This window comes from Astatotilapia calliptera, chromosome 4 (genome assembly GCF_900246225.1).
Source record: "Astatotilapia calliptera chromosome 4, fAstCal1.2, whole genome shotgun sequence".
NCBI lineage: Eukaryota > Metazoa > Chordata > Actinopteri > Cichliformes > Cichlidae > Astatotilapia > Astatotilapia calliptera.
The window spans coordinates 5,382,660-5,398,291 of NC_039305.1; the positions used below are offsets into that span (position 1 = coordinate 5,382,660).

The following is a 15,632-nucleotide window of genomic DNA, read 5'->3' on the forward strand; positions in this document are numbered from 1 at the left end:
GACAGAGTGAGAAAGAAACATAATATGCAAGACAAATGATAAGCACTTAAGAAAGTGATAACACACCCATCAGCTTTAACTGGACTGTTTTTAGTGCTCCGGCTGGCAGTGCTCCGGCTGGCAGTGTGGAGAAATATTCTAACAACCTTCGTACTGAATGACTTAAATAGTTCTGGTGATCAGTGCCGTTAGATCAAAAATTTCATTTGCCATATGGTTTGGTATAAGATTTAGCACAGCAAAAACTACACAGTGACATTCTCATCAGACTCAACGGTGCTTTGAATAATAAAGTTGAAACCTCCAAAGCTGAAAAATGACTCGAGCAATAGATGTCAAAAACTGCAATTCCTCAACCTGCCACTCGGGGCTTGCTCCAGCGAGCCAATCCCCATTGACATTTATGTTAAAATGACCAACTTTTGTAATGGTGATTTTTTTCAAATAATAACACTTTTAATTGTATTAAAGGTGAAATATTGAATAATTAGAGGCATGGCCACTTCTAGTGGCAGACGTGTGCCAACTAGGCCGCTACCTTTGTTCCAGGCATCACACGAGCTCATTAGAGGCCACTAACGTTTGTGCTGGTGTAACCTTTTATAACGTTTCTAATGGGACTGTTTAATAAGCGCATGATCAGTTGTACTGGAGCTCATATAAGTTTGATATTTCATTTACCTGGTTGTGTATCGTTTTAACCAAGCTGATAAGTTAGCACTAAACTGTCTCGTTCAAATGTTCACTTTTGGTTTCAAAACCATCCAAGATGACAATGGTCAGTGGCTAGTGGGTGACATCCATTCATCTTTAATGATTCAAATGACCTAATTGTGTCTTTGAACATGCCAAACTGTCATGGCAAACATTGCTCTACCTGCAGAATCCGGCTCATACCTTTAGCTGTAGGACATGGGTGCAGAATTATATTAATCAAATAATAATAATATATCTCGATATGAAATGAGGTTATTTCATATTTGAAAAAATATTAATAATGTCACTGAAATTGAAACATTTTGAATAAAAAAATATTAACTAACAAGCTCCTCAAGCCCAAAAGCAGTTATTACAAAAGTTCCCAAATGTAATCGGTTACACAGCTCCACAAAAAAGAGCCAAATGAACAACCTTGTGTCCTAAGGATATGAGATACTTTGGAGAATTTTGAAATGCATTAGGTGTCCTTGTCACCGGGCCAGACTGAGATTCAAAAAGCTCCCGTGAAAATTGGCTTTCTCACTCACTCTATCAAAACTGAAATTTAAAGAGTAAACAGTGATGTTACTGAATCTGTTCTCTCTGCCACATGAAAGGCGACAGTCATGACGCACGGCGAGGCTGCACCCATCTTAGTCATAGTTGTACTAGCCGGCCTCTTCATTGAAAGCGGTGCCACGTGTGGCAGCCTTCGAAACATGCCAGGAAGGAAGTCCTTTTGCAGGTGAAAATTGAAAAAGAAAAAACAGGTTCACTTTGTCGCAGATATAAGTCTAGTTCTTCAAACTTCACTGCAATTTTCATCCGGGAGCTATAGCTGGTTTGTGCCGTCGGGCCACATGTGTGATGCTCCTAACTTTATAAGATAACACTCGAGCTACAATAATAATGGATTGCATTTATATAGCGCTTTTCGGGACCCCTCAAAGCGCTTTACAATACCACTATTCATTCACTCTCACATTCATACACTGGTGAAGGCAGCTACAGTTGTAGCCACAGCTGCCCTGGGGCAGACTGACAGAAGCGAGGCTGCCATATCACGCCATTGGCCCCTCTGGCCATCACCAGTAGGCGGCAGGTGAAGTGTCATGCACAAGGACACAACAACCGAGACTGTCCGAGCCGGGGCTCGAACCGGCAACCTTCCGATTACAAGACGAACACCCACGAATGCCCCAATAAGCTAAAACTGTTGCCTAGACACAGCTTACATTTTTCTGTCTATAAATGCTGAGACCCACCTAAGCCATTATTAACCCATCACGTTACCATGCCAATGTCTTCCAGGTTCTATAGTTAGCAGAAAGATGGTAGCCATAGATTTCTGTTCACTTTACATTTTGAATATTAACCAAAGCCTCTAAAGCGACACTCACTGCTGACCATGTTCCACCTTCCAATCAAGTGGGAGGTGTTTCATGACAGACAAGCATCAGTTTTTTGCATCACGTCATGTGGAGAAAAATGGACTGTAAGTAATGATAGCACCTCTGTCTCCCAAACACCCTGACAGCCTATTAACACTAGACAGAACCATCACTCTGGTATGATGAAACAGGCGCAGACAGTAAAATGATTAATGGAAAAAGAGACAGAGCGAGTCACCAAGAGATAGGTGGATAGAGGTAAACGACACAGGAAAAGGAAAAAGGAGAGACAAGAGAGGGCAACGCTGAAGTAGGACAGAGCGCAGGGGAGGCCTGTCTGTCCCAGATCAGTCGTTTACATGAGATGGAGAAGGAATGAGTGAGACTGGAGGAAAAACAGAGAGAAAAGAGTGAGAGAGTAAACGACATGGCTAAATCTGGAGTTATGAAATACATCTCGCTCTGAGCAGTGTGGCAAATATTGAAAAGAAAGTCGTGCTGTACTCCCTGCGCTCGGGCAAATAAACCAGGAGAGACTGAAAATAAGAGACACAATCCCTTAGAGGAAACAAAGGCTTTGACAAGATGTCACCACAACAACAACTGAACACAGGGATAATCAGTCCAAAAGTCACAACATTCATCCTCCTTCTTTCCTTCCCACGCCCCTGTGGATGAAGATTCAGTGCAAACATGGATTGAAATAATCCAATTAATTCCAATTAATCTAGATTTATCTCCGTCAAGGCCTGTTTTGCGGCCATGAGTCAGGTAAGCTCTGCCTTAGTGTACTGATAAATCCTCTTTTTGCCAAGCTTTGTTAAACTGAATGAGTGGCGAGAAGAGATTTTGGTCTCTTGATCCCCAAAGAGGGCTCTGCATGGGTGGAAATGTCAACTGTGCGCTGTGTATACAGTGGAACTAAAGTGCGCCGTTTCACAACACTTTACCAACCAAGAAGGAATTTGTGGTATTTTCCTGCTAACATGAGCTGAATGGCAATTCAGCTGTGAAGGACATCCGATTGTGCCTGTTTGTTGGACCTTGCTCGCTTTGTGCCAAACAAGATCTGAAGTACAAACGACATGACAGTCAGTTAATCAACACTCCACAGAGGCGTCGGCCTGTTGAACCACATCGATTAAACTCGGCACCCAGGGAGCCAAAGTAACAGATTTAGATTCGGCCGATCTGGGCCGCATCTCCAAACTTCACTCCCTCAGACTCCTCTTTCTGTGTCACTCAGTGGATTCTGTACCAATATAACCAAACTGAGGACTAGTTAAACAAACTGGTTTCACTCCCTGATGACGAGGCAGAAACAAGAGATAATGGTGTGAACTAGTTCTTACTTTCTACAATCTCAGAAATAAGGGTAGATTTATACAGCACAAGCACCTAAAGGTAGAAACGTATACATATTATGGCCTGATCCCAACTAATTAAATGTGAGACATAGAAGGACAATGTGGAACACTAATAATGCTGAGAGTTAGCCTGACATATTGATAGATGACTTAACAAATGATAAAGAGATCATGTGAAGCTACAGTTTCTTTTATGCTATGGCCTTTTTTGCACCTGTGTATTTGCTTGTGCTTTTCTTTCAGGTCATCTTGAAAGATGGATTGTCATCTTTGGATTTCAGTAGGAATCACATTTTTGAGCCTCGTTTTTCTTGTGAGGTGAAATATATATATATGGACACATGTTCACACACATATATATATGTAAAGCCAAAATCAAAATATGGGATACTGTGCCAGTATGTGGGACAGGGGAATAAGGGATATAAATGATGTGCACTGCCACATAAAGTGGGACACTTGTGTCCATAATACTTATGGGGGTCATGCAGGTTCTCAAGCAATAAAAAGCACGTTTGCAATTCTCTTAAGGTGTAACATCAGAAAATCAGCTGTGTCCACCAACAGGGAATTAAAATATTAATTTCACTTGTAAATTTTAAGGATTTACTGTTTAGCTGGTTAGCACTGTAACCTCACAGCAAGATGGTTCAGGGTGTGAATACAGGCTGGGGCTTTTCAATGTGGCATTTGCATCCGTGCTCTCTGAGTACTCCAGTTTCCTCCCACAGTTCAGAAAAATGAAAGGTGTTAGGTTAATCAGTGATTTTAAATTGGACACAGGCGTGAATGTGAGTGCGAATGGCTGTCTGGCTCTATGTGTTAACCATCTGATAGACTGGCAACCTGCCCACAGTGTGCATTCACCCATATATGAACAGGTTGGAGGCTGCAGCCTCGTGCAACCCAGAACTGGATTGGGGAAGAAGACAGACGGACAGATGGATGAATGGATGGACGGACAGACGGACAGACGGACGGACGGACAGGCGGAAGGATGGATGATGGATGGACAGATGGATGGATGATGGATGGACAGATGGATGGATGGACAGACGGACAGATGGATGGATGGACAGACGGACAGATGGATGGATGGATGGATGGATGGATGGATGGATGGACAGGTGGATGGATGGACAGACGGACAGGTGGATGGATGGATGGATGGATCTTTAAACCTTGATCTGATTTCTATATCAGGAAGGTGCACATGTTCATGGATAAAGCTTTCGTCAATGGGACTAAAGGAGTTCTACACAAATGTCAGTTAATTTCCAAGTGTTTGAATGAATAAAACACTCAGTTTTATGGTACTCAGTTTTGCACCTTCATTTTTAAAAGTCTGTTATCTTTGTGGAAAAAAGCTGTCACCAGAGGTTCAAAATTCACATCTGTAAGATGCAAACTCAAAGCACCGTGGCAGAATCTGGGATACTGCCCCATTGTACTCCTAAAGGTGCAACAAGGTACTGTATTTTATTTTTAGTGCATAAGAAACCTTTAATGGATAAATAAGACCTAGCTTGTCATATTACAGAGTACTTTAAACTTCAATTGTGAATTTTAACAGTGAATTTTCATCCTTGTATAACTTAAATGGCTACTATTGCATGCTACTGCTGTGGGCAAATAAAAAAGCGAGTGAAATCTTTATAGAGATCTTTATACTTGAAAAATCATTTTCAAGTATCAAGTATTTTTGTGATTTCCTGGCTTTTATAGAAGACTGACCTTCCAAGTTAGTCCTGTAAATGTGATATCTGTAATAACAGATCATCAGACACGGTGAAGAGTTACAGATGCTCATGAAACAAGAGCCTAATGCAGATAGACCATTATAATCACAGCCCTCTCTATGCAGAGACTCCATCGCCTATAAATCTCCCACAGAAAGTGTGGATTCGCCAATTAAATCGGAAACTTATGGCTTTGAATTGTGCCTGTGCAGACTGAAACTTATTACTTTTATATGAGCAAGTGAAGCGTCACTGACACTGATCTATGGAGAGCTGGTAGCGTGCGTTAGTGTGCAATGACTGCTTGACATCAGCATGTGATGAGTGCGTTTGAACTTAGAGCACCACTCAAAAGCAGAGACTGAGTTGTGTATCTGTTCACCAACACTTAACTCAATCCTCACTACAGAAAAGCCCTTCACTGTTATACATCAAGCCAGTCGATACGCTCCTCTAAAACCACAATTAATGCACTGATGGAAATTGATGGAAAGTGAAAATTTCCATTGTCTTGTGGACAAACCACATGCACTAAATAAATTGCACGTGTGACTTTTCATTATCGAGAACTCTTTTGTGTCTTTTCTTATGCAGCTAAAGTTTTGCTTCATTATGTTGAAATCCACCCCGCTGATCTGCACAACACAGAAACAGTTTGCGTGTAACTATGTATACCATGTAGACAGCCGTCACCTTTCTGTGCCGCCGTGTTCAGTAGAGACAAAGGCGTCTATAGATAGACTGAACTCAGTTGGCGAGATAATGACAGGACCAAACCAAACACATGTTCCCTGCTGGCAAGGTGACCCTTTTCTTGTAGAAGCAGTCGCTCAAGTGTGAGGAGAGCAGTTTGACATTAATTTCTGCTGCTGTTTAATTCATGGCAAACCCACTGTGTCCACTCCATCGGTCCACACATTTCTAACGCAAACGCGCATCTGTGTCCACGCTCATCCATGCGTACCGTGCACTACTGCCAGTGTGTCGGGTTATCCAGAGTGGCTTTCTTGGTGATTTTTATGCACTGTTTAGCTTTTTAAATGTGAACACTGAGCAGTGAACTCCTTTGAGCAGCAGATTATCACCAATCGTTGGCATGCATGCAAATCTATGTGGGTGGGATTATCAGTTTGACACAATGATAAATCGAAAAGCTGGCGTATCTCATATTTTTGCCTTTTTTGGAGTAGCTGCACATACATTTACTCATTCCCCAGCTTGTCTTTTCTTATTCTTCCCTCCTCAACAAATGTTTGCTCCTCCAGTTCTGCTTTCTTCTTCTTTTTTTTTGTTCGTCCCCACACTTTTTGCCCTCTTTTCTTTTCTCTCTCTATAAAGCTGTGAAACACTAAACTGGCTATAGCGCTGGCATGAGGAGTAATCCACTGTCAAATACTGCTCTGTTTGCCTTCCCCTGTGTCTGTGCATCCCTCAGCAGATCCTCTAGTTTTCCTGCAACTGCTGCATATTTTCCTTTAAAAGCTGGGACTCTGCATGCACAGACTGCCATGTGGCACAGGAATTAATGTTTCACATCAGTGCAGTAAACTTGAACATGCAAACCTCCTCCCTGCCTCCCACCTCCTGCTACACACACACACACACACACACACCCTACAGACTCCACCACCATCTCTCCTCAAAAATAAAATCATACTCTCTCTTTTGCTTTGGCATGCACCCTACTCCATTTCCATGCATGTCAAGAAAAAAAAAAGGAAAAGCAGAAAAAGCCAGAAAACATTCTTACTGTCTTCTACAATCCCTGATGAATTACAGAAATCCCTCCTCTGGAAAAAAGGGGACAGAAGTAGAAAAGAGAGGAAGGAGGGGTAGGGGGAGCCCAGCGGTTGCCAGTTGCAGAGGAATAAGGAGTGAGTAGGGGTGAGCAGGAGGATGTAGTGAAAAGGAAAGAAAAAAAAGAAAAGACAATCACTGCTGCAACAATAAAGACCCTCCTCCTCCTCCACAACCGCCACCAGAACAAGAAATTACAAGGTGTCCGGCGTGCCGCTGTACGCGGAGGTATGGAGCATTATCCTCGGCTCCCAGCTCGTCCTCCAGCAGCGGCAGCAGCTCTGTAGTAACACTTCTCTCTCTTTGGTCCGGCAATCTCCCCATGCCTCGCTCACTATCCTCCCCTCCTCCCTCCCTCCTCTCAGCTTGTTCACAGTGCCCCCCGCTCCCTCTCGCTCCTCTCTCTCCTTCTACTGGTTGGCTGGCTGCTCTCCCTCGCCCCCCTCCCTCCCTTACCTCTCCGTCTCTCTGTCTCTCTCCATCCCTCCTTCTCTCTCTCCTCCATCATTACCCGGATACAAGGCATACCCCTCCCTCCTTACATCGGTCTCTCCTCTTTCTCTCTCTCCCTCTCTCTGTCTTTGATGTTTTGGAGTTAGACTCTTAGCTGTGAAAAGAATCTGCTTCTCTTCTCTCTCTCTCTCTCTCTCTCTCTCTCTCCGTCTCTCTGAAAGCACCACAGAACAGAGAAAGAAGTGGGATCCACCCAACAGTGCAGAGATACATACACCAAACACTCATGCACACAGATGCAGAAAGGATTATCTAAAAATCACCGTGCAATATCAGCAACAAAACCACACACATCAATTAGAGCCACAATTTTCATTTATTTCCTTCCATAACCTGATAGTTTATCCAAATCAAAGACGCAGAACAGTGCACTGTGCAGCAGTTATCTCACACACAGACATATGAATAAAGAATGAAAGAGATGTCTAAAACAGGACGAGGGAAGCCACTGCTGCAATGCTTATTACCATACATAGAGAGGGGGTGAAGAGGACCGTGGGTGGAGAAGGAGCTTTCTACTGATGAGCTGAATTGAATAGCAAGTAGAAACCAGTTCCATTATGCCAATTGGATTTCAATAGATGGGTACTGGGGTAGCACTGGGATCTCCTACTCCTCCTCTCCAGTGTGATCAGCGTAAACTCTGGCCTGCTGGCTTGTCTGGTACTTGTTTAATCAGGTTCGCTTGTACCTCCCAGAACCAGAGAATTACCAAGAAAACATGTTTGTTTTCTGTTGATTTTGGTGTGCGGGACTCTGAAATATGAAATATGAAGTGAAATATGTGAAATATTAACTAAGTACACCGAATTCAAAGTGCAGGGTGGAAAAAACCTTTTTGGCATCTGGTCTTGGTGTGGATTTGTATTGCCTTTTTGATTTAATGTTGCCTGATTTGCTGTATATTTGACATTTTATTGTATTTTACGATACGGGTTTGATTTTCCTGAAATAGTTGATTCTGCACCTCCTTTAAGTCAGATATAGCAGTAGCATGTTTCCATCCATTTTTTACTTATCCATTCAGGGTTTGGGCGACTGGAGCCTATTCTAGTATGAGAGGCAGGGTACTCTCAAAGACTTTACAGTTACTTTTTTATTTATCTTTATTTACTTTACTATAACTAATTTTACAATTAGCTTTTATTCTATTTTATTCATGTCAGTAGTTACACCTTTAAGTAATGGATTAGACCTCCGTTTGCCTGCTTAAAGATGCTCTGTTGGACTGAGATCTGATGATCACCCCTCTGGTGCTCACTGTAATGCTCAAGAAAACAGTTTGAGATGATCTGAGCTCTGTGTCATGGCACATTATCTGGCTCGAAGTAGCCATCAGAAGATGGGTACACTGTGGTCATAAAGGGATGGACATAGTCAGCGACAATACTTGAGTAGATAAATCAATGGTATGGGGCCCAAAGTGTGTCAAGGAAATATCCTGAACATCATTACAGTACCACAGCCTGAACTACTAACACAAGGCAGATGGATCCATTTTTTCATGTCGTTTATGCTAAATTCTAACTCTCCCAGCAGAAATCAAAACTCCTCAGACCAGCCAATGTTTCTGATGAACAGTTTAGCCATTCTCCTCTGAGCTCTGGCATCAACGAGGCATTTTCACCCAGAGAACTGCCTGCTTACTGGGTATTTTCTCTTTTTCAGACCATTATCTGTATACCCTAGAGATGGTTTATGGAAAATCCCAGTAGATCAGCAGTTTATGAAATACTCAGAGCCATCTGGCACCAAGAACCATGCCATGTTCAAAGCCACTTAAATCATCTTTCTTCCCCGTTCTGATGCTGGGTTTGAACTTCAGCAGGTCGTCTTGACCAAGTCTGCAGGCCTAAAGGGCTTCAGCATCTGCCGTGTGATTGGTTGATCAAATATCTGTGCTAATGAGCAACTGAAAAGGTGTCCCTAATAAAGAGGCCAGTGATTGTATTTTATCCAGCGACGAAAGCGTATTGATTACTGTTCATTTCATTCTAGTTTCTTTGCTTTATTTAATCTGTCCTTATTTTTAATGCTATTTTAAATTGAATTGTATTTATTTAACTGGTCTTTTCATTTTTAACTGCTTATCATTGCATATTATTTGCTTTGTTCTTGCGCTGTCTTTTCAGGCTTGTCATTCTTCAGAACTTTGTATTGCACTAATATGCATACAAGGTGCAATGCAAATGTGATTCACTGGCTGATTGCTAAAGAAATAACATTTTCAGTGAGGCTGTGATTTATGAAACTCCATACTACGGTGCTGTTTTATCTGATAATGCACTATGTCTTTGGTTCTACGCTAACAAAAACCCAGAAGTCCAGTAAAACTCCTCAGACTGTCTCTGATTCAGATGGCCTGCACTCTAATATGGCAAAGACACACACACACATTTCGTGATTCACACTGTTAACATGAGTGAAGCTGATGCTGTGTTATGGATTCATATTACAGGCATGATCACGCAGTCTGTGCTGTAACTCAAAGGTTACAGAGACAGGAAAATCCTGACATCTCAGCTCTTTAAAGCGGGTTTAATAATAATAAATATCAGCAGCATTCACTGTATTTTGCCTCACCGACATGACATCCATTAGCTCCGAGGCTGTGCATTCAGAAATGGATGCGAATGAATCTGCACACAGGGAGGCCTGTCCACCTCTTCACTTAGTCAGTGACTCATGCGGAGGTCACTTTCATACACAGTATTACAAGAAATACCATCTGATCTATCAGTTTCAATAAATTGGGTCTGTGCTGAATTTTAAGGCTGCATATGCCTGCCTTTGACTGATGAAGCCCAGGGGCTTTTCTCATTTCTTTATTTTATGCCCCCTTGGCTGTTCCGTCCTCCTGTTGCGTGAACTGAAATCAATCTTAGTGCGCCATCTTGAAGGATGTCTCAATTCTCGAAAATGCATTTGGACGGAAGAGGAGACTGGGGGCTTGAGAGGAGCTGTGACTGAGGATGCTGGTGTATCTTGAAGGAATGAGGCATGACGATGTTGTATAAAAATGTAAATTTTATGAGGTAAACATTATTCTTTAGAAATTTTCATCAGGCTATTGCAAAGAGGGTTAATTAATTTAACCTAAATTGATCTAGGTTAGAGTTAACCTAGGTTAGTGTTAGATTACAATCAATCAATCAATTGATTATAGAGAATCCTGTTATGTTAAAAAGCACACCTGTCCACAGAATCCATTTCTTCCATTCCAACCTCTTCACCACCAAAGAGCTGTCAAAGGACAAGATTAGACCTGCACAAGGCTGGAATGGGCTACAAGACCATCAGCGAGACGCTTGATGGCAAGAAGGTGCCAACTGTTGGTGCGATTATTCAGAAAGAACTGAGCTATTTGGTATCAACTTGACGCGCCGTGTCTGGGGAAGAGAAATGCTGAGCATCACCCAAAGAATTTCATCCCCATAGTCAAGGAAAGAGGTGGAAGCATCGTGCTTTGGAACAGTTTTTCTGCTAAGGGTACGGGAAGCCTTCAAGGCATTGAGGCACCAATCAGCGGGACCATGTGACGTAAAGTTTTGGAAGAGAACCTCCTTATGTCAGCAAAGACATGAAGATGAATCGTGAAGGGGTAGTCCAGCATTACTATGACCGAAAAAATACATTATGGTCATGAAATGGTCTAGCCATCCTACAGATCTCAAACCTACAGAAAATCTGCAGAGGGAGCCGAAGCTTAAAGTTCTCAAGCAGCAACCAAGAAACCTAAAGGATTTAGAGAGTTTCTGTAAAGAGGTTTGGACCAAAATTCCTCCTGAGATGTGTACAAACCTGTGGACCAACTACAAGAAATGTCTTACTACTGTGCTCGCCAACAAGGGTTCTCTGCAGAGCACTAATTGCCTAAATATAACCGACAAGTGGAAGTGAAAGTAAAAAAGCAAGACGGCGCAAAGTACAAAGATCCTCCCAGATCCTCCTTCCTTCCCATCATCTCTCCAATCTTCTACTGTGGACTTTGCATGTCTGATAAATATGGTAATTATCTTTCAGTGACCAAAGTAGCTGCTGTCAGAGAGTTAGACCACTCAGAAAGATTTCTAGCTGACACTTGGGAGATGACAGGAACTGGACAAAGCTACCTTGTATTTAGCTCCATTCACTGGGAAGCGCCGCCTGCTGCACATGTGGCTGAACTGCAGACAATTTCTGCTCAGTGGGATTAACAGGGAAAAGGAAGGGCTCCCATAGATGGGCTCTGATCCTTTGGAGAAGCATTCCTACTCCTGAGGCATGAAAGAGGCTTTGCACAAAGCTGAAATATCAAACACAACTAAGTATCCATTTTATTCATGAGTTTCTTTAGTTATAAAAAGGATAAGATGCATGGTGAAACTTTCTGCAGTTCACCACTTGTGTGGTTGGTAACTTTAAAAAGAAACATGGTATCGTTCTTGTCACATTATTTTAAAGCAGGTCTTATTTAGACGCTGCCCAAACACCAATAAGCTCATCTGACCTCAGAAATCATAAAATCTAGTAGTAAAGATAACGCAGCTCCACCACATGTCATAAATACAAATAAAACGTGAACAGGAAATGAGGATGTGCAAAGTGAAAAAGCAGAAGAGGAGTGCACAGATCGAAGGGTTTGTTTTTTGTTTATCAGCTTCAGGCTGGACCAACAACTGCTTAAGAGTAAAAAACAGTTCCAGTAAGCTAAAAGAAAGAAGTATTGCCATGCTTTATCTATAAAGACACATGAGGCCGTGGCTTGAACACAGGAAAAAGTGGAGTTGCTTTCTTAGCAAACACTCAGACTTAATTCAGAAAGATAGAAAGATAGGTACAATAAACATCAGAGCAATATCCCATCTTGTGCAGCTGACATATTTATTCAGCTCGCTCTGTCGGACACATGGGGTTTTGTTACAGTCATAATTTACACTAATGCACTGACACCTCAGCCAGCAGCCGGTCATTTGAAGCCTGGGCCACCTGTCACCTGGGAAATAACCTCTCCAAAGCTCTCTCTCCCCTCTTTTCTCAGCCTCAACTTGTTTCTTGGGGTGTTTTCTTGCTACTTCACTGCTGCTGCTGCTGGTGATGATGACGATGGCACCAGTAGTCTACACTCAAATGTAATCCTACAACATCTTCACACAGCCAGCCATTTTGCAGGGCTACAGTTGTCATGCACGTGACAGATTATAATCCCCAGAGTGGTGAACAGAGGGAACATGGCGTCACATGTCTACATGCATGCACACTGAGCATGTGCTGCAGTTTGAGTTTAATAGAGTTGCGACGTACGCATGAGTAAGATGAAAGGGACGCTTCGATGAATAATTAAAAGTGTGGAAACCCTGTGTTAAAATGGCTGGAAAATATTTGATGTGCCACAGAATGGAAGTCTGCTGTATTTTGTATAAGGGAGGAGACAAAGGAAAAAGCAGTGCTGAGCAGCATCTAAGCAGCCGAGAAGTACATTTACAGTTCTACAATACAGAAGGAAGTATTAAGCTACTTACCTTGAAGTCAATCTCCTCCTAAAACACATGTTTTATTGCCCTTTTTATTGCCTTATATGGAGCTTTTTTATTGTTCGTGTATCATTTACAATTTTCTGGTGCATTATCTTTACTGTTCTATTGTTTTGTTGCTTCTGTTAGTATTTATAAATTATACTGACAATTTGTATTTTGCAAATTGGAGTTTTCTTGTACGCGTCTTAGCTTTTTGCTCTCTTTGCATTTTGCTTGTGTGTTTAAGCACTGTATTTAAAGCTATTGTTAACATTAGCTCCCACCGTGGTGCAGCTGGGTCATCATGGAATTGCTGTTCGATCTGGAGCGTTGGTCAGATTTTAGTGTCACTTGCACACAGTGATCGACCTAATAGGTCTTCACCCAAAGTTGTTTGGTGCCTTTTCATTTTCACACCATAACATTCATGCACAGCATTTAGTTTCACTAAAATCTCGCTCCTGATGTGATGAACAACAGATTTTCACTGTTGATGAATTTTTCATGCAGAAAATGGTAAATAAAGAACTTGATGACGACAGTTTGAAATATCTCTTTGTCACGCATGTTGCATGCCACTGTATTCTCCTCTTAGACTCACAAACAGTTAAATACCTACCAAAAATACACATTTACAATAGATCCATGATAATATGTGTGGTTAGCCAGTGTTTTTCTTATATGCCTGCTGATTTTTGCTAAGCGAGTACTTAAAAACCATCTCCACCTCACCCTCTCGCACATGCGCACGTGCATTTAGAGCCTAATGATGCAATCCATGAAAGGGGAAATTTTGCTGATGACATGAATCTGATTCACCCTGTGAAATCATGAATTGATCATTCGATGCAACCAAACCGGTGCGTAAATCTGAGCAGAATAAAAACGTGCATTCAGTTATGACAGCCTGAAAAACTGTCTTTTAATATTAAAATTTGTCACAGTTTTCTCCCTTTTTTTGTCTCTTTAACTCCACCGTGTCCTCACTGCCATAACGGATAATCTCTCCCTCTCTCGCTCTCTTTTTTTCTGTCCTCATTATGAGAAAATTGTTATAGTTGGCAACAGAATTAACTGCTCGTCTGCTACTGAGAGCTGGAAAGAAAGAAGTGGGTCATATGTTCAAAGAGAGGAGGGGAAGAAGAGAAGAACGCAAAAGCGTTGGTTGGGTAGGATGAAAGCATAGGTAGAGAGGAAGGAGCTAAAGGCTGAGCACTAAACAGGAGGGTGAACAATGGCCATGAGCTGTGAAATTAACCAGATGAATAAATTAGAGCAGGATAGAAAATGAAGCAAAGCGAAGGTGAATGCAAAGGAGTTTTAACTGACAGTAAAAAGGAATTCTTTGCACTTGACATAATCTTATGATTAAATTATTTGAATTTCTTTTTCTGACTGAATGCTTTGATGAGTACACCACGCTGTATACTCATACAATTAGATCATTTGTCTAACACGATTAAAGAAGTGAAAGGCAAAACTTTATAGTTAGCAAGTCAAACGTGTCCCAGGTAGGTCTGTTTTTAACTCCCAGAGCATGAATATGAATAACAAGTTCATGCAAGTGCTGATTCTTTTGTAATAATTACCCACAGAATACATATTCACACAGTGCTGTGATGACAGTCAGCAGCTGCTGGCTCCCTGTAGCGGGCAGGTTGATAATCATGGAAGGAAAAACACAGAAAACCATGTAAGTTGTGAGGTTCAGAAGTGTTGCTGGTTTGATCACTTATAAGGAAATGTTGTCTTCCTGGTTTTCCGAAAGGTGCTGTGTCTCAAATCTGCATAAAGTGTTGAAAATGAGCACGAAATCTCGGGGTTTACCATCAGGGGATAAACTGAAACGGTTTAATTTAGACCACAAACCAGACTGATACTAAATAATTCTAAACTACTTTAAAAGGTGGTTGGGGATTTCCTTTCCAGGATAAATATTGGGTTTCCTGGTTCCAGTTTAGGGGACTGGGTGCATTTGTTTGCTCCTAGTGCTAAGAAAAGCAGCTGCTGGCTCCTTGTAGCGGGCAGGAAGTGAAAGATCAACAGACTACGGACAGACTAACGCCAAGATAATGATGATTAAATCAGGGGACGCAGAACAAATGATACAATAAGGTACAACCCTGACAAGATGTTTAATGGACTAAATGATTACATGCGCCCTTGAGAAAACCAACAAGATGGGAAAATGTTAGAATTGTTTTAGCCCTGTCTAAAAGTCTGTCAATCTCCAGACTCGCATGTTAAAACTTTTTCTGTTTGCATTCACACAAGCAGCATTTTTCTCTCTTTATTTCTTTTACTTGTGCTACTGCACATTACTGTGGAAGCTCATTTCTGTCACTGAAAAACTCCTGAGCTTGAGTTGGGTGCCTAATGGCCCTTTATCAAAACGAGAGCTGATGTACTAATTCTGGTACTTAGTATCCACCTGTGAACCGTTTTCCTCTAATGTTATCTGCTACACTATAACAACTAGCTCCAAAATACCAAAAAGGATGTGGGTAAAACGCTAACACTCGGAAACTACAGGGTCACATTGTGATGGCTACGTCCATTTTTATATATAGTTTGTGCTTTCCACATTTTTTTTTCCACTGTAAAGGGATTAAAATAAACTAACAGAGCAAA

The 15,632-nt window shown here is 41.7% G+C and overlaps 1 protein-coding gene across 6 annotated transcripts in view; it reads right to left on the reverse strand.

Moving 5' to 3' along the window:
* Nucleotides 1-7,322, reverse strand: part of shank1 (SH3 and multiple ankyrin repeat domains 1) — a 104,748-nt gene extending 97,426 nt beyond the window's left edge. For all 6 annotated transcript variants that reach the window (XM_026164160.1, XM_026164163.1, XM_026164162.1 and 3 more), the window contains exon 1: nt 6,947-7,322. The gene's annotated coding sequence lies outside the window, so the exon portion shown is untranslated. The remainder of the gene's footprint in view (nt 1-6,946) is intronic.
* Nucleotides 7,323-15,632: the final 8,310 nt, after the last annotated feature.